Raw genomic sequence first — 18,848 nt, 5'->3', positions numbered from 1 at the left:
AGCCATCCCATTACTGGGTATATACCCAAAGGACTAAATCCAATTTTTAAATATGCTTAGGCAGCTAAGCAAATGATACTTGCAGGTTGAATTTGGTCTACAGGCTAGCAGTTTGCAGTCTATGTTGAATGAATGGTATAGAAGTTTGGGGAAAGGTGCCATCTTGAAAATTCTGGATCAGTGGTTGGCATTTTAGCTGCATGTAGTATGTATCCTTTCTAGACTTTGAGATGGCTTTGGTTGGTCCATGAATGTGTAGTTATGAGAGTGCTGCCATTGCCGGGCGCGGTGGCTCACGCTTGTAATCCCAGCACTTTGGGAGGCCGAGGCGGGCGGATCACGAGGTCAGGAGATCGAGACCACGGTGAAACCCCGTCTCTACTAAAAATACAAAAAATTAGCCGGGCGTGGTGGCGGGCGCCTGTAGTCCCAGCTACTCGGAGAGGCTGAGGCAGGAGAATGGTGTGAACCCGGGAGGCGGAGCTTGCAGTGAGCCGAGATTGCGCCACTGCACTCCAACCTGGGTGACAGAGCGAGACTCCGTCTCAAAAAAAAAAAAAAGAGAGTGCTGCCATTAAGAAAAAAATCTCTACTGTGGAAGCATATCTTCTGTTCTTAGGTCTCAGGAAGGGGAGGGCTGTACTGAACGCCATTAGGGGTAGATGGAAATGACCTTGGCCTCCCTGCTCAGCTGGTCCATCTAGTTTCCACCTTGTTTCTTGCAGACGAATATGCCTCACACTACTTTTTCTTTCTGACAAAGAAAGTTGGAGTGACAGCACAGCTAGGGGGGTACACCCCGGGACAGTCTTTATATGTTCCCTCTGTATAGATGATGCCACTTTCTAGCCCTTTCCCTGTCTCCATGGTACCCATTACTGTGCATAATAAATTTAACTTTGAAAGCACAGACGAGATGACTATATTTGTTTATATAAGACCTAAATATTTTTGTTGTTTCTGTTTCTAGTAAACCATGCTAGTCAAGAAAAAGGAACAAGAATGTGACACTTAGGAAATATTGATAATTGACATTAATTCAGGGAAACAGATGAACAGGAATACCCACAAGAATGGAGAACAGGCTGGGCGCGGTGGCTCATGCCTGTAATCCCAGCACTCTGAGAGGCCGAAGAGGCCGAGGTAGGCGGATCACCTCAGCCCAGGAATTCAAGATGAGCCTGGGCAACGTGGTGAAACCCTGTTGCTACAAAAAATACAAAAATTAGCTGGGTATGTTGGCACATGCACACCTGTGGTCCCAGCTACTCAGGAGGCTGAGCTAGGAGGATCACCTGAGCCCAGGAGGTAGAGACTGTAGTGAGCCATGATTGTGCCACTGCACTCCAGCCTCGTGACAGAGTGAGACCCTGTCTCAAAAAAAGGAGAACAATCTTAGAAGAACAGATGATGGAAATAAAAGTTAGAATTGGAAAATGTAGAAAAGTAGGAGCTAGTCAGGATACATTTTGGAGAAGCAACAGACGATTTATATTCTCATATTCTCATATATAAATATGGTCTCCTCCAAGATATAAATCTAGTCTTTAATTTGGCAAACTAAATATTTACTAGGCTGAAGGTATCTGGGGATATTCACTCATCTTAGGGAGCTCTCATTAGCTGGGAAAATTCAGTTAGCTGTGTGGTTTACTGACAAGTAAGTGTGAGGTGGGACTGTTGTTCCCCAGGCGGGCACGTTGGAGCTGGACTGAGAACCAGGTGTGTCATTATATCTGCCCGGCTTTGTCACAAATGCTGCCCTGCTGTTCTTCATGACTCTTTAGCACTTCAGTGCTGGGTTTTGTGTTGGTTGCTGAACTGGGAGCTACCAAGCTAGTGACAGTTGACTTTTTGAGAATTCCTAAGCTTCGCTGGGATACGGGGTCACCACATTGGAGACTGGGGCAGATGTCTGCTCTGCTGCACCTTCCCAGACCTCTGAAGCTGAGGTCAGCGGCTCTGTGCCCCACAAAAAGACTGTCTTCTTTAGTGTCGACTGACTCATGGGGGTGCTTAAGGACCAGGACAACAACCTCATACAACCTAGTTGATCTGCAGCTTTTAAGGGTGCAGGGAATGTGATAGCTAGGCAGAGTAAGCTGAAATGCTCTTGTATGTTGATTCATTAGCCATAAAAGTATAATTTTTTAAAAATGTGTTTGTGTTTTAAATAACTTTTATTTGTAAATATGGAATGGCCTTTTAAAAATTAATAGAGCATTTAAGCACACCATAAGAAAAACATCAAATATTAGGTCATGCCATCTGCTTGTAATTACTTACCATCTGAACTTGAGAGGCACCTGTGTTAAGAAGCGTGGTAGGCTGGGCATGGTGGCTTATGCCTGTAATCCCAGCACTTTGAGAGGCCAAGGCGGGAGGATCGCTTGAGCCCAGGAGTTCTGAGATCAGCCTAGGCAACTTGGCGAAACTCTGTCTCTACAAAAAAGTACAAAAATTAGCCAGGCATGATGGCACCCCTGTAGTTCCAGCTACTTGGGAGGCTGAGGCAGAGAATCACTTGAGCCCAGGAGGTCGAGGCTGCAGTGAGCCATGCTGGTGCCACTGCACTTCAGCCTAGGTGTCAGAGAGAGACTCTGTCTCAATACAAATTAAAAAAAAAAAAAACTGTGACAGATTTGTCCGGAGTCAGATCCAGCGTTGGGGGTCCCAGGGTGCTATGGTCTGGGAACAGATGCTGCTCTGGATGTGCAGGGAGGACAAGGTGTGGGAATCTGCTCATCAGGTCGGGCCGTTTAGCTCAGGACACTGGCCACAGAGGTGGCACCCAGCCTCTCTGAAATGGGAGTCAGGCAGGGGTGGGGCACCCACTGGTTTCTAAACCTTGCTAAACGCAGATCCATTGGGGGTTAGGGCTTCAATATATGAATTTTGAGCGGGGAAGGGAAGTGGACACAATTCAGTCCCTAACACTAATTACTATTTTGATATTTTCCCCTAACTATTTAACAATGTAAAGCCCATTCTTAACTCACACGTCATACAAAAACATATGGCAGGCCACATTCAGCCCACAGGCTATAGTGTGGCTGATTATATTTCTAGTAAATGATGCTTCTCGAGATAAAGGGACGGGAATGTGACACTTAGGAAATGTTGATCTTTGACTTTAATTCAGGGAGACAGATGAAGAGGACCCCTGGTCTTGTGGGTGTTTGACGAAATCCCAGGTACCCAGGAAGGCACCACAAAGGACCAGGCACTAGCCCGCATGCCACAGTCTGGTCACAGAGCAGGGCTGCAGGTGTCGGCTGGGAAGACGGGGAGCGGCTTGAAGAAACCGCATAGCATCCCACACTGCTGCCGTAGTTGGGCAGGCGAGGGTGAAGGATGACGAAGTTCTTCCTTTTCTGTGTTTTCTTAGGCCTAAAGAAAGGATTAACATTTTTCTGATTCTGATTCTTAATGGGATCTGGACTGCCTGAGCAGCGGGTCTTGCTAGGTACAGTGGCTTTTTTTTTTTTTTTTTTTTTTTTTTGAGACAGAGTTTCACTCTTGTTGCTCAGGCTGGAGTGCAATGGCGTGATCTCCACTCCCCGCAACCTCCACCTCCCGAGTTTAAGTGATTCTCCTGCCTCAGCCTTCCGAGTAGCTGGGATTACGGGCGCGTGCCACCATGCCCGGCTAATTTTGTATTTTTAGTAGAGACAGGGTTTCTCCATGTTGGTCAGGCTGGTGTCAAACTCCCAACCTCAGGTCATCCACCTGCCTCAGCCTCCTAAAGTGCTGGGATTACAGGCGTGAGCCACCGTGCCCGGCCCAGTGGCTATCTTTAATCACTGACAATAATATAAGAGGAATTTTACCCCAGGTTAGTGTGGCCTGAGAAATGGGTTACACAGCAAAGGAGGTTGGAATGTGCCTAAAATGAACTTCATCTATTTTGAAATACTGATTAGAGCCAGCTAAAAGATATGATTTAGTAGTATTAAGTCATATACAGTAATTAGTGTAAGAAAATGGGCTTCTTAAATTTCTATTTTTATCAAAGTTCTATATGCACGTGATTTAAAAAATCAAGAACTATTCTGCTCAAATGACTCTGGTTAAAAAAAGAATAATGAAAAATCAAGAACTAAAGGCTTGCCATGAGAAGTAGCAGCTCCTTGCCCACGTGGGGATTTTGTTTGCTGTGAGCTCTGGGAGGTGCTTGTGCTCAGCAGAGCGGGGAGGCCAGCTCTCCCAGTGCCCCTTCTGGTGGCAGCACTGGCTTTTCTGCTCCAGGAGGCAGCTCTTGGGTAGTTGGGTTTTTTCCGTGCTAGGCACGCCCAGCCTAAGCCCACGGAGCACTTTCTGCTCATATCACACATCTTTGCATTTGATAACCGAATTGCCCACTCTGAGCTCCTCACTCGCTTTGATTCCATGAACTCCTCCTGCATCTCCTTGTCTGACCTCCTTCCGGGCTCCTTGAAGGGCCCCAGCATGGTGCCCCCCAGAGCTCCATCTTGGCATCCTGCCCCTCTCCCAGAGGGAGAGCTGGGCCAACTTGGGAAGCCTCTACCTGTGTGCTGATGACTCTCAAGTCTGTCTCTGACCTTGATCTCCCCCTTGAGCTCCTTATCTTCACATCCATCTGCCTGTGGTCGTCTCCCCTTGGGAGCTCCCTCTCCAGGCCTGTTGCTCCTGTCCTCTTACCTGCCTTAGTTTAGAGGGCATCACCAGAGACCTGGGAATCACCCTTAACTCCTCCTTCGCACCAGTCCCCAAATCCAATTAGCCACTAATTCTTTGCAAGTTCCATCTAAAACCCTTCTCTTAAAATGCACTTCCCTCTTTAATTGTAATATCTCCCGAGCACCAATTTCACCGTCTCCACCCTTCAGCTATGATGGGATAAGTCTGGAAGGTGGAAGGGCGTAGTGGGTTAGAAATAGGATCATAGGCAACCTGCTAGTTCCCACCAGAAACCAAACTCACAACGGGGTGTTTAGACCGTCCCCAGGTTCCTGGTGATAGAGCAGTGTGGGAGGGGGTACCTGTTTTAAACAGGACAGGCAAATAGAGCAGCCTCCCACCATGTTTTCTAAGTCTGCTGTCCTTGGCTCTCTGGACTGCTTTTAGCCAGAGTGCCTGGTAGGATATACAAAAACATGGCCTCCTGCTTGTGCTTGTGCAAAGCATGCCATGTGGATGCAGACAGCTTTCTCCCAGTGGGGTGCAAAATCTGCTGGCTCAGGGCAATGTAATTCGAACACCAGCTACCCAGTGTTAGGCCAGATGTCACAAGTTAATGGCACATTCCACAGGACTTGCCTCACTTCAGACACCAGCTACAAGCTCTGGGGTTTCCCAGCCACCTGTACTTCTGACCAACTAGCTATGAATTCAAGAGTGTTCACAAACCCCTCAGGTTTGATCATTCACTAGAATGACTCCCAGAACTCAGCAAAGCGCTAGCTATGCTTACTACTATGGTTTTGCTGTAGCAATAAAATGATACAAATCAGGACCAGCTTAAAGAAGAGATGCACGGGCAAGGTTTGGGAGAGTCTCCAACCTGAAGCTACATGTCCTCTGCCCACCGCATCACCCTCCCAACACGTGGATGTGCATCACCAACCACGAATGTCACTGAAGCCCTGGTGTCCAGAGTTTTTATTGGGGTTTCATTATGTTGTCATGGTTGAACTATTGGCTACATTGTTGAACTCAGTTCTGCTGGATGCAAAGTGCCAACCCTCTAATCACATGGTCGGTCTTTTTGCATGGCCAGCCCTGTCCTGAATCGAAGGCCCCACCTTGAGTCCTCACATTAGCATAAACTATTAGGGCCCATCATGAATAACAAAGATGTTACCATCACTTGGGAAATTCCAAGGATTTGGGTTCTCTCTCCCAGGAACCAAGGACGAAAGCAAGGCAAATTATTATAGAACGCTGAGTTTTCCTCTCCATCCCGCACTCCCTTAGTCATCTCTTGATGTCCTCTCTTAGGGATCTCTTCAACTTTCTGACCCCCAGCAAGTGACCAGCCTTGGTGGCTGTCTGCATAGATGCCCCTGTTGGCTGTGGCCTTAGGGTCCTTTCAGGCAAGAAGCCTTGAGATATTTCTGTTCACTTCCCTCCTGGCACCTGCTGTGGCACACTGTCATCTGCTGCCATCCTCGCAGTGGGAAAGGGATTTTAATCAGGGGTGATTATACAGATGGGTGAAGTTCTTCTTTCCCAGGTATTTTCTTTTCTTTTCTTTTTCCTTTTTTTTTTGAGACAAAGTTTCGTTCTTATCCCCAGGCTGGAGTGCAATGGCGTGATCTCGGCTCACTGCAACCTCTGCTCCCTGGGTTCAAGCGATTCTCCTGCTTCAGCCTCCCGAGTAGCTGGGATTACACGTGCCTGCCACCACACCTGGCTAATTTTTTGTATTTTTAGTAGAGACGGGGTTTCACCATGTTGGCCAGGGTGGTCTCAAACTCCTGACCTCAGGTGATCCACCCGCCTTGGCCTTCTGAAGTGCTGGGATTACAGACGTGAGCCGCTGCACCCGGCCTTTCCCAGGTATTTTCACATGCTGTGAGGGCACGGCCATGGTGACTTGTACTCAGTCAGATATACCCTAAAGGCTCAGCTGGCCCCTGCCTTCTCACCACCGTCAATCTGTCCACACACATGCCCCACCTCCTAGATGTATCTGTGCATCCCGAACCCCTGCATTGTTCATATGGTTTCTCGAGGACTAACCACCCTCCACACCTGTTGGGCTGTCTGTCTGCTCCCAGCTCACTCCGTGGGACCTTCAGCAGAGGACTGCAGAGTGCTTTGTCAGGAAACATAGGAGTATGGAGGCCAGCGAGGAGGCCGACACAGTCCTCTGTGCAACATGTGACAGTGGCTTGCACTAAGCTGTCACTCCCCATTCCCACTCCCAGCCATAGACAACTGCTAATCTATTTTCTGGAAATAGATTCTTATTTCCCTATAGATTTGCCTACTTTAGATGTTTCATATAAACAGAATGATAGAGTATGTGCTCCTTTGCCACTGGCTTCTTTGAGTTAGTGTTGTGTGTCCAAGGTTCCTTCACGACGTAACATATGTCACTCTTTCACTTCTGTTTTTGTTGTTTTTGTTTTGAGACAGAGTCTCGTTCTGTGGTCCAGGCTGGGGTGCAGTGGCGTAATCTTGGCTCATTGCAACCTCCGCCTCGTGGATTCAAGCGATTCTCATGTCTCAGCTTCAAAAGTAGCTGGGATTACAGGCATGTGCCACTATGCCCGGGTAATTTTTGTATTTTTAGTACAGACGGGGTTTTGCCATGTTGACCAGGCTGCTCTTGAATTCCTGGCCTCAAGTGATCCTCCCACCTCGGCCTCCCGAAGTGCTGAGATTACAGGTGTGAGCCACAGCACCTGGCCAGTATTTTACTTAATTATATTGCTGAATGATATTTCATTGTATTGATATACCAAATTTTGTTTACCAATTAATCGGTTGCTGTTTCCACTTTTTGACAATTGTGAATCACGCTGCTTTGAGCATTCATGTATAAGCTTTTATGTGGATGTGTATTTTAACTTCTCTTGGGTACCTGCCTAGGAGTAGAATTGCTGGGTCGTATGGCAACTCTGTTTCCAGAGCTGCCAGACTGTTTTCCAAAGGGGTGGCACCATTTTACATTCCCAGCAACAGTGTCTGAGGGGTCCAGTTTCTCACCAGCACTTGTTATTACCTATCTTTCTGATTACAGCCATACTAGTGGATGTGAAATGGTTTCTCACTGTGGTTTTGATTTGCATTTCACTAGTGGCTAATGATACTGAGCATCTTTTCATGTGCTTGTTGACTATGCATCCTAAAGAAATATCTATGCAAATCTTTTGCCCATTTTTAAATTCAGTTATTTGCTTTTATTATTAGTTTGTAGGAGTTCTTTATGTATCCTGGATTCCACTTTTTTTTGTTTGTTTGAGACGGAGTTTCGCTCTTGTTGCCTGGGCTAGAGTGCAATGGCATGATCTCGGCTCACTGCAACCACCGCCTCTTGGGTTCTAGTGATTCTCCTGCCTCAGCCTCCCCTGTAGCTGGGTTTACAGGCGTGCACCACCATATTCAGCCAATTTTTGTATTTTTAGTAGAGATAGGGTTTCGCCATGCAGGTTGGTCTCAAACTCCTGACCTCAAGTGATCCGCCTGCTTTGGCCTCCCAAAGTGCTGAGATTACAGGCGTGAGCCACCGTGCCCGGCCTGGATACCACTGTCTTATTAGAGGTATTGTCTGCAAATATTTTTTCCCTTTGTGTTGTCTTTTCACTTTCTTGATTATATCATTTGTAATAGGAAAGTTTTCGATTTTGATGTCGTCCAATTTTTCCTTTTGTTGCTTGTGCTTTTGGTGTCATATCTGAGAAACCATCACCTAATACAAAGTCTTGGAGATTTCCTTCTGTATTTTTGTCTAAGAGTTTTCTAGATTTAGGTCTATAATCCTAAATCATTTCTGTGTGTGGTATAAGGATGGTGTCCAATTTTGACTGGGTAGCCAGCCGTCCTAGCACCATTTGTTGAAGTCTGTTCTTTCCCAAGTGGAATTTTTTTTGTAAGTTGTGATTTTTGATGGTTACACTGGGTCAAATATAGACAATTTCATAGGGTAAAATGTAGTTTTATTACCGTATTAATATGAAGGAAGTCAAATGCATTTTCTGATGTTGCCACCAGATGGCAGAAGTACTCCAGCTTTTATCCCTCTCCAGGCTATGCTGCTCCAAAAAATGGGAACAGGATTTAATCAAGTATGAAGTATCCTGCACAAGAGCCTTACTGTCTTTTTCTAACCCCTGATAACCCTCACCGTGGCTACTCCAGCGTTGTAAATCTCGGCCCCTTACTTTTTTAGCTAGCTTGACGCTGGGTTTTCTGTTCTCTTGTGTAGGGTGGAGTAGTAGGAGGTCATGTTTTGGGCTCTTTGAGTGAAGTTTAAATAGAATTTGATTCCTACACACTCAGTGAGAAGAGTGTTACATGTTCATTATAAAAATGTAGAAAATATAGTCAAGCTGTCCTCAGCTACCCAAAAGCCTAATAGGAACAGGCATTTACCCACCACGTGAGTTCAGTGTAGCTAAACGTCAAGCATTCTTAGTTCTTTGCTGATTTAATTTTGGTTTAAGGTAGTAAAAAGTTGCCATCTCTGCTGATCAGATGCACTGATTGATAGTTATGTACAATTTTCACTAAGCAAAATGAGGTAAATGGGTTATTTCCCTGCATTATTTACTAAATAGTGGAGAGAAAGTAAGGGAGTGACAGCTTGGATGCCTGTGCTACAATGACGTGTCTTTGACACGTAAGTGTGTGAGTGCCAGCCCCAGCTGTTCCCTTCATCCTCTGCTGTTCTTGGGTGACAAACTTCCCCAGGGCAGGCCTCACTCCTGCCGTTCCTGCAGGATCCTCTGCTGCTCCCACGGCCTGTCTGACATGGACTGAGGGGTCCTCAGACCCCTTAGGTCTCTACACATCTCACCTGCTGCGCCTGTGGGCCTCTGAACCCCAGCATCAGAGCTACCCGAGCACCCTCTTTCCCCAAGACAAGCTAACCAGACTGTCCCAGGGAGCTGTGAGGGGGACCGGGAAGTGGGCAGCCAAGACAGCCTCCCATGCAGGGAGCCCACCAAGGCCCAGCTCCGACCTGGAGCCGCATCCTCTTTCAGCAGGCTGGGAGCGATTACCATCTGTCCGTCAGCAGCTTCAAGGAGCCAGTGATGACCTGGGCCATTCAGGGAGCCAGCCTGGGGGAAGGGGTTCCCGCTTTGATGTGCTCAGCGAGGTCAGGGAGCAAGCAGGGGGGAGGCCCACGGGGAGAGCGGCTGGCACTGTCTCCTCTCCCATCCAGGTTTCCGGGAAGACGCCAGCTTGTCCTCATCACCTCTTTCATCTCTCCGTTCTCTGGGGCTGGTTCTTGTCCTCTCAGCCCTCCCTGCCGCCCAAGTGGACAGCCATAGGCCCCTCATCCCAAACCTCCAGCTTGTGTTCCGAGGAGCTCGTGGTGGCCAGACCCATCCACCCGCTTTCTCTGTAGTTGGCTTTAAGGGGCATGTGGTCATCACTTCACGCATGCAACACCCGCTCTGAGGGTGAAGCGAGAATCTCCCCCTTGGAAACAGGGGCTCCCCATGCTGGGAAGGGGCCTCAGGCTCTGGGCATCACCCCCACCTGGACGTTGGGATGCTCCAACTCCATTGCTAACAGACAGCTGCCAAGCCTGGTCTCACTCACAGCTGCCAGGGACTTACCGGCCACTGAAGGTGCCACCTTCATGGGAAAGAAGACAGAGGAAAAGAGAGGGCGGGAGCCAGAAGGCGGCAGGAGGACAGGGAGGGAGCAAGCCACTGTGCCCTGGGCTCTGTGCGGCCCTCCCAGCCTCTGTCTCACACCAAGGCCTCCTTCAAGCCATGTCTGAAAGGCTGCCAGCCCATCCTGGCCCTGCTGGGGAGTCTGGCCTTTTTCCTGCCTAAAGTTACAGAATTTTCCAGAAGTATCCTTGGGTTTATTTTCTGGAGTTAATAAGCCAGATTTCCCTTGTCACCCTACTCCTCCAGCCTAGGAAAGAAGATTCCACGAGAGAAAGCAAGCAAGAGGCTTAGAGGGCCTGTGATCACAGCTGAGACTAGCTCTTCTTTTCCCTACTCCCACACGGAACCCCGAAACCCGACACTCATGGTAATTTCTGTATTCGACCTTTGTTGCCTATGTGGAGCCTGTTACGTTTAAAAGCTCCCAATAATAGCCCTGTGAGGGATATACTATTCTTCCTTGTTTTTATTTCCATTTTACAGATGATGAACATGAAGCCGAGTGGTCCATTGATTTCCCGAGGTCACATCTGTACACAGCAGAAGTAGGTTTTGACCCGTCCGTTTAACTTGGGAGCCCCGCTCTTAACCTGTGTTTCTCCAGTGAACCAGGTGCTGAGAGACCAAAGGAGAAGTCCCGATTCTTCTCTCTCCAGCCTTCCCAGATCCCAGCCAGGGATGAGCGAGTGTGCACTTGGAGCAGGAAGGCAGGTCCCCTAATGGAAAGACAAGGCAACTGGGTTCTTTTTTAATTCTGCCACTAGCTAGTTGTGTCACCATCTTTCCAGACCTCAGTTTCCTCACCTGTAAAATGGGCAGATGAGACAAAGTTGATGATCTCAGTCTCCAGATAAGACAATCTCTGAGATCCTTTCTAGTTTCAGGACCCTGAGTCTGGTTATGCCGAGATTACTTATTCGGGAGAAGACACAATATCCCTCATCCCTTACTGGAACCCACAGATTCAGCATCTCAGAGAAGGGCAGTGTAGAAACTCAATGTTTGGATCCCATTTAGGAATCCAGACTGTACTTGGAAGTGAAGCCTCCCAGAAGGGACCTGGACATCGGGCCTTTTACTATCCTGCCTGGGGCCTTCCCGTCCTTTCTGGGGCCTGGCATCCCAGGCAGTGACTGGTGACACTGCAGCTTGCCATTAACGAAATACCACAGTTTGCTGGGGCTGCCATAATGAAATATCAGAGCCTGGGTGGCTTAAACAACAGAAATTCATTTGCTCTTGGTTCTCGAGGCTGGGAGTCCAAGATCCAGGTGTTGGCAGGCTTGGCTTCGCTGGAGGTCTCTCTGTTGCTGATGGCCGCCTTCTCCGTGTGCCCTCACACAGGTTCTCGGTGTGGGCCTGTGATCTGATGGCCTCTTCTTACATGGACACTGGTTAGAGTGGGTGAGGGCACATCCTCGACGCCCCATTTCAATGGACTCGCCCCTTAAAGGCTTATCTCCAAGGGTCGTCACATTCTGAGGTACTGGGGTTGAGTCTTCAACACAGGAGTTTGGGAGAGACAGTCAGCCCATAGCACACACCAGCCACTGCTGGGGCAGGTGGTCACAGCTGCAGAGGCTGGCTTCTATTGGACGCTTGCAGCGAGCCAGGTACGGTGCTGGGGCTGTGCCGTGTGAGCTCCCTGAATCCCGCAGCGCTTCCACGAAGGAGATATTTCAGAGATGAGGAAGTCAGCTTGGGCAAACTGCCCAAGGGCACGCACCTAGAAAGCCAGGAAACAGGCCTGGACGCACGGACTTACGCACGGTGCTATGTTGCTGCCCGATTAGATTTCTAGCACTTTCTCTAGAGAGGAGGAGGGTCATGCGGTTACGTTCTTTGGGGCCATTAGTCTGTTTAATTCCAGAGTCCTAATGGGAATGAAGAAGAGCCCTAACTCTGCTATTCTGACTGCAGTTTGGGGGAGAACTAGGAAAGGAAAAGCAGAAAAAAGGGATCAGTTCCTCCCCACTGCATGTGGAGATGGGCATTCCAAGCTGAATTGGTGGCTGTGACTCCGGAGAGGGCAGGCCACGCCTAAGTGGTTGTTAAAACCTCAGGAGCACATGTGAGGAGCCCTCAGGCTAGCTTAGAAGATGGCCTCGGAAATGGGAGGGGGCACAGTTGTTTCCCAAACTGGCTGGGACTTGGGGAACCCCCATCTGGGATTGTCCACCACGGATGTGAAGACCAAGGGCTCAGAGTGAAGGTCATGGCAGATACCCCCAGCCAAGGTGGCTGGCCTGGTAGTGGGAAGATGCCAGGAGAACACAGCACGGCCAGCAGCTCCCTGGGGCTGTCCGACAGCTCCTGCAGGGCCTTGGGTTCCACATGGAGTGTGGGGTGGTTTGAAGGTGTTGGCATGAAGCCAGTGCACCTTGGTTCCTGGTTTGGGGGCCAGAAGCTCAGAATACTGGGGCTAAGGGAACCCCCTACGTCTGACATCAATTCCTTTCCCTGTCCCCAAATGGGGGCTGGAGTGGGGAAGGGTTGAGGTTGTCTTGTCCAGAGCTCTTTCCTTCTCATCCTCCTAAGCACCCAGCATCACTCATCCCTGGACAATTTAGCTGCCATCAGCACCTGCTGTTTGGTGCAGAAAGAGGGGAAGGGGAGGTCAGAGGAGGGAGGAGAGCAGAGAGGACACCAGGGGCTTTGTTCCCAGGTGCCCACCTCCTAGGGAGGGAGGGGTGGGGGTCAGTGGCAGCCCCATGCCCTATCTGGCAGGCAGTCTTGTGTCTGAGTTTGGGAATTAAGCTGTCCTCACCTCTCCAGCATGAATGAGGCCTGGGGGGCTGTGACAAGAGCTGTCAGTGCTGGTGTCCTGTCCCAGTAATCGCTGAAAAGGCCAGGCAGCTCAGGACGCCTGGGAAAGATGGGATGGAGAGGGCAGGGTCCAGGGCCTGCTGGGGAGGGGCCAGACAGGAACACAGACACCTTTGTGTGCACCTGATCAGTGCCAGCCACTGGCTGCTTCCTGTCAGAGGGGCTTTGTCCCTGTCCTGTCTCCCATGCCTGGACTTCAGGCATCTCTGGGCCTAGGGCCACATCCAACCACACTGTGTTCTGTCCCCAGCACTTGCTCAGGGCCAGGCTCTGAGCTTCCCCTGAAAGCTTGTCCTGGAGGGGGTTGAACTTACAAGGCGAGGCAAGTGACGGTGAATGTCTTGACAGCCCTTATCAGATGGGGCTTTTACTGAGGTTGAGTTTCTTTCTGGCAAGAAGTTTTGGGGACCAGGGTTCTAGGCCGTGGGCCCCAGCCTAGCTCATTCCAAAACCATCAGGCCAGGTAACCGCAGCAGCGCAGTGGGGCCAGGTGACAGCTGCAGCAGCTGCAGACAGCCTCAGTCCCCAGCGTGCTGACATGTTAGAAGTACACGTCACTATCTCAGCAGTCAGCCGCCACATCTGGAACTGCTCTCGGCCTCCTCTAATTGCCTCATTATTTTCTGAGGAAAAGCGCCCCCATCCCCAGCTCTCCGTTGCTGTCCCTTCCCTCTGGCCTGTCCCGAAATCCACCTGAATGAGTCCCAGGCCAGCGTTTGGGATTCTATGGGGAAGGGAGGGCATCTCTCCAACTTGCAGCCCCTAGAAAAGAGAGAAGCCACACATGGACCTGGCTTTGTCCCTGGTGCCCGGAATGCAGGGTCCTTGAAGAATTCAGGTGGGTCCCTTGGGACACGCAAGACTGACCCCTCTTCTGTTAGCAAGTGTCTGTCATGCCCAACATTGTCTGAAACTAGGGAGAGGGCAAGGAAGCAGAAGATACAGTTTCTGCACACAGTGCGCCTGCCATCTAGGTGGAAAGACAAAAAGGAAGTGGAGAACCAGTCAGGTGAGGTGTGGTTTATAATCCTGACCGCATCTCGTTTGTCCGCCCGTCACCTAGGGGCTCAGGCTGTGTATTGGCCGTAGTCACGATGCAGCTGTAGCCCTGTCCTGGAGCACCTAACATGTTTCAGAGAGATTGCAGGAGAGGCACCCAGGCATCAGGAGATCACTAGCAAAGTGCCGATGCAGCCTGGGTGGGGAGGGGGCCTTCACAGGGACCTGAGAGCTTTCAGGTGGAGAGAAGGGAGGGGCATTCCAGAGGAAGGAGTGGTGTGGTTTCTAGATGCATCTGCAAGTAGTTTGGTGTGTTACTGCAGTGTAGAGCTTGGGGCAGGGAGCGACATGGCTGGAGAAGTAGCAAGCCTGGAGAGCTTGGATCCTGACCCACAGGGGAGGGGAGCACGAGAGGGCAGAGGTCAGAAGCCCAGGGAGGGGGAGGTAGGTAGCACAGAGCTGTAGAGGAGTCGGGGCTGTGGCACACCTGGAGGCCTGCGCCGTCCTGATAATCCGCTCAGCCGGTGACTAAAGCACCAGTCTCCAAGCAGCAGACAAGCTACCCCTCAACATTAAGACACCCAGAAACCCCCGGCTTCAGCTCTCCCTGGGTCTCAGGTCACCACTTAGCCCAGCTGTGTCTGGTGCAGACCTGGAAGGGGTGTGGGACGGTCTGTTTGGCCTTTTTTTTTTTTTTTATGAGATGGAGTCTCGCTCTGTCGCCAGGCTGGAGTGCAGTGATGCGATCTCGGCTCACTGCAGTCTCCACCTCCCGGGTTCAAGCAATTCTCCTGCCTCAGCCTCTCGAGTAGCTGGGACTACAGGTGCGCACCACCACGCCTGACTAATTTTTGTATTTTTAATGGAGACGGGGTTTCACCATGTTGGCCAGGATGGTCTCAATCTCCTGACCTTGTGATCTGCCCACCTCAGCCTCCCAAAGTGCTGGGATTACAAGTGTGAGCCACCCTGCCACCCTGCCCAGCCCTTAGGGTCCTTCTTGTGCTTGTTGGGGGCTCCTTGTTCCTGGAAGCCCACAGTCTCCCCCGCCTGCCCAAGGTGGGCCCTGGGTGGGCCACTCTCAGGCCCAGCAACCCGGCTGGCGTGTCCTGGGAGTCTTTGCAGCCGGAACCTCAGAAAGGATGGGGAAAGCTTGGAGCTGCACGTAGGGTTCCAGTTGGAAAAATTGGAGGGGAAGGCACAGTCCATCCTGCCCCCAGCATCAACTGAGGCCAAGAATTGCAACAAGGCCTGGCTCCAAAAGATGACAGGCCGCGCCCATCATCTGCCGGCCTCTGTTGTGGTCCCTGCCACAGTCTCTGTCCCTGTCTGACTCTCAGCATTTATATGTATTCATCCCTCTGTGCCCCAGCATGTGTTCTCTGGTTAGTGCCTTCCCCTTCTGTTAAGATTGCACTCTCGTCCCCTTGCACCTGCCTCGCTCCCTGCCTCTCATTTTCTCTCTTACTTTCTCTCTCCAGTCTCTCCTTCTGTGTTAATTTCCCTTCTCTCCTCTGGGTGGCAGCTTCGTCCCCATCCTCTCTTCAGCCTCCTTTTCACTGGGGAGAGCCCCTCTTAGGGGAGGCCCAGCAGCGGCTCCATGATGCAGGGGTGCTGATGAGGGTGGCTGAGCCCCCACAAGACCTGTGTGGGAAGGCAAGGAGGGATGGGCAGAGGCGAGGAGAGGGTGGTCAGAGCTACGGGCAGGGCCTTGGTCAGGGAAGTGAGGAACCTCCTTCACCTCACCCAGTCCCAGCCCGGGACGCCCTTCACAGAGGTGGAGGCAGGAATGGCGCTCTTTTCTCTGGCATCCTGCAGCTGGGGCTCTGTGGGGCAGTAGTGGACTTTAGCCTCTGATGGTCTCCACCAGCTCCTCTCTCAAACAAACTGAGCCTGCTCTGCAAATGTTTGATGACCGGTCCCCTCTACCTCCCTTCCAGCCTCCCCAGGCCCCTGCTGTATAGAAATGCTAGAGCCTCCACCTCTCAGAGATGGGCACCAGTGCCGCGCTGAGTCCAAGAGGGGCGAGGCAGGGCTCTCCTGTTGCAGGGGAGTGGGGTATACATGGGACCCTGGGGAGTGATCCTAAGGTAACACTTTAAAGTTGGGACCCTTCAGTAGCTCATAAACTGGCGTGAAGACTAAAATGAAACGGTAGGGGTGACTCCAGTCATGGGCCCCTGGGCTTAAGGCACCTCAGCACTTCATGATCCCTCAGCTGGAGCCCAGAAGCCTTCCTTGGGGGAGGTCCAGCAGGCATCCAGCTGTCCACTCCCTGGCCTCGCCTGGCTCCCTTCCCTTGCTGGACACGCACTGGGTCACCAGGCCTGCTTCTCCCCAGGCCTCAGATGTGCAGGCACCCCTTCCACTCGAGGCCTGGTGTGCGGCTTCCCTCTGCTCCATCACAGCCCCTCGGCCTGGCTAAAGCCCCTGCTTCAGGTCCAGGCTTACAGGTTCCCGTCTCCCCAGGAGCCACCTGCAAACCCTGCTGAGGACCTCAGGTCCTTCCGTGTGGTCTAACAGCCCCTATGCCTGCCAGCTTCCATGCTGTCGTCATAATTGAAGTTAACTCTGTTTAATTTTCTTTTTTTTTTTTAAGACAGGGTCTTCTCATGTCACCCAGGCTGGAATGCAGTGGCACAATCATGGTCCACTGCAGCCTCGACCTCCTGGGCTTAAGCTGCCCTGCATCCTCAGCCTTCCAAGTAGCTGGGACTACAGGCGTGAGCCACTGTGCCTGGGTAGAGTTACCCTTGTGTGACCTTCTGTCTCCATTGCCCTCTGTGGGTTCAGGAACACCGACTGCACAGCTGCAATGTTCCAGTCGTTAGCTAGGCTCTTTCGTGTGGCCTGCTCCATCTAATCGCCTCGGTAACCCCTTCATAGAGGAGGAAACAGAGGCTAGGAGAGGTGAAAAGTCAGCCTGGGGCGCACAGCAATCGCTGCCTTTTCTCCTTCCCAGGACTCTGAAGGGATCAGCAATGCTTTCCTAGTTCAAGTTGTGCTGCAGCAACTTCACAAAATGCCAGTTTTATGCGTTTATAAACACCAAGTTTAACAAACATGTTGAGTGCATTCCGTACATTAGGCACTGGGTAAGTCTGGGGTATGGGTGGGCGTGTCCAGCAGGTCACCTGCCCGTCTCTGGACCACTCGATCTCCAGCCTAGCCTCTGTGTGCCGGCAAGGGTGGAGGGGGAGGGACCCGGTGTGGGGATGCATGCAGTGGATTGGGGGTGAGGGTGGGGTAGGGGTGGAGGGGGACCGGGTTTAATGAGGTGACTGCCACTTGTAAATGAAACAGAAGGTGGAGCTGCTTGTGTGAACCTTGACCTCTCCTGTCCAGCATGCCTTTCATCGGGAGCTTTATGAGCAGCCGCTGTGCTCCGACGGGACCCACCGCAGCCTGGGGGAAGGTAGGGCTGGTCCCAGAGTGGAGAGGAGGCCGCCTGGGGGAGGGGTGCAGGCCCAGCTTCCACAGAGCCCTGCACCTCTGTCGTCCCTCCTAGGAGTTTTGGAAAATAAATGGGTAGGGCTGGATTTGAGAGGCGTTGCTTAACACTGGATTGCAAACTTGGAGACTTCTGAAAATGCACATTTCTAGGCCTATCCCTGCTGCTTCTGGTTCAGTCGGTTTGGTTTCTGGCTTGAAAATTTGTAATTCTAAAAAGCTCTCACAGTGATTCTTAAAACCAGTCAAGTTTAGGAGCCACAGTCTTGCAACACAAGGTAACGCCAACTCCAACAGAACCATCAGCTAGGATTTGAAACCCCAGTGCTCAGGGGTAATCGTCACCCCATTTACTGAGTGTCCCCACGTACTGGACACTGTGTTGTCTTGCAGCCGTTACCCATCGGACCCTCCAGATAATTCTGCAAGGCGGATGGGATTGTCTACAATTCACACGTGAGCCGGAGATTAAATAACTCAACCAAGGGGATCACTTCTCTGCCTTTTGGCTAAGATCAAGTGTAACTCAACCAAGAAGAAACAGAACCGAGATTCGAAAATGATTCATTTCACTCCAAAAGTTCTCTTGTCAAGCAGATACTGTCTCATTGGCTTTATGAAGCTTACATAAAGGTGGCGGTTCACATGGAGATATCCAGAAACCCAGAAATTGCAGGAACCCAGAAATCACTGTCTTATTTTATTCTAAGTGTAGCCCTGGAGCCAGCTTTGGACATCATGATTAAAGACAGCCCTGCAGGGCAGAGGCACCTGGATGGCTTGTTCTCAGTTGCATCCCCAGTGCCCAGCACAGGCCTGGTACATAGGAAATGCTTGGGACATGCTTGTCAAATAGGTAGTAAATACTGACCAAACGAACAAAATAAAAGGGCCCTGGATACAAAGCCTAAGGTGGCCCCTTCTTCATTGTACACCGCTGCATCCAGCAAAAGAGTTTTCCTTTCTCTTGTGAGCAGAGGAGGTGGGCTTGGCTAGAAGGAGTACGGTTCTGGGGAAGGGCCCTGGGTGTGACCTACAAGACGAGCAGCTCCGGGAATGGAAGGGGATGCCCTTTCCCCCTGCCCGGCCGACCTCTTGCTGCATCCACAGGCGTGCGTTTTAGTGGGGCCGGCCCTCTCAGTCCTACTCTTCTGGAGAGGGTGGTCCCAGGAGCTGCCCACACCTGGGGGCCCAGGCTCTGCGATGTCCTCGGCCCCATGCAATGTGATAGCAGCCTCAGCTTCATTTTGCCAGTGC

General features: G+C 51.0%; 1 protein-coding gene across 5 annotated transcripts in view; it reads left to right on the top strand.

The window, feature by feature from the left end:
• The window catches only part of RPUSD4 (RNA pseudouridine synthase D4), a 29,401-nt gene extending 10,878 nt beyond the window's left edge, over positions 1-18,523 (top strand). Inside the window, exons 8-12 of one of the 5 annotated variants that reach the window (XR_010119888.1) lie at positions 10,563-10,683; positions 10,800-10,861; positions 17,104-17,236; positions 17,445-17,556; positions 17,985-18,523. The gene's annotated coding sequence lies outside the window, so the exon portion shown is untranslated. Of the gene's footprint in view, positions 1-6,258; positions 6,523-10,562; positions 10,862-16,740 lie in introns of all 5 variants that reach the window. The other 4 variants (XR_010119887.1, XR_010119889.1, XR_010119890.1 and 1 more) reach the window with 4 other exon arrangements.
• The last annotated feature ends 325 nt before the right edge of the window (positions 18,524-18,848 follow it).

Source organism: Symphalangus syndactylus, chromosome 3 (genome assembly GCF_028878055.3).
Source record: "Symphalangus syndactylus isolate Jambi chromosome 3, NHGRI_mSymSyn1-v2.1_pri, whole genome shotgun sequence".
In the NCBI taxonomy this organism is placed as follows: Eukaryota; Metazoa; Chordata; class Mammalia; order Primates; family Hylobatidae; genus Symphalangus; species Symphalangus syndactylus.
Note: the sequence above shows the minus strand (reverse complement) of the source record. Positions and strands in the feature narration are given on the sequence as shown.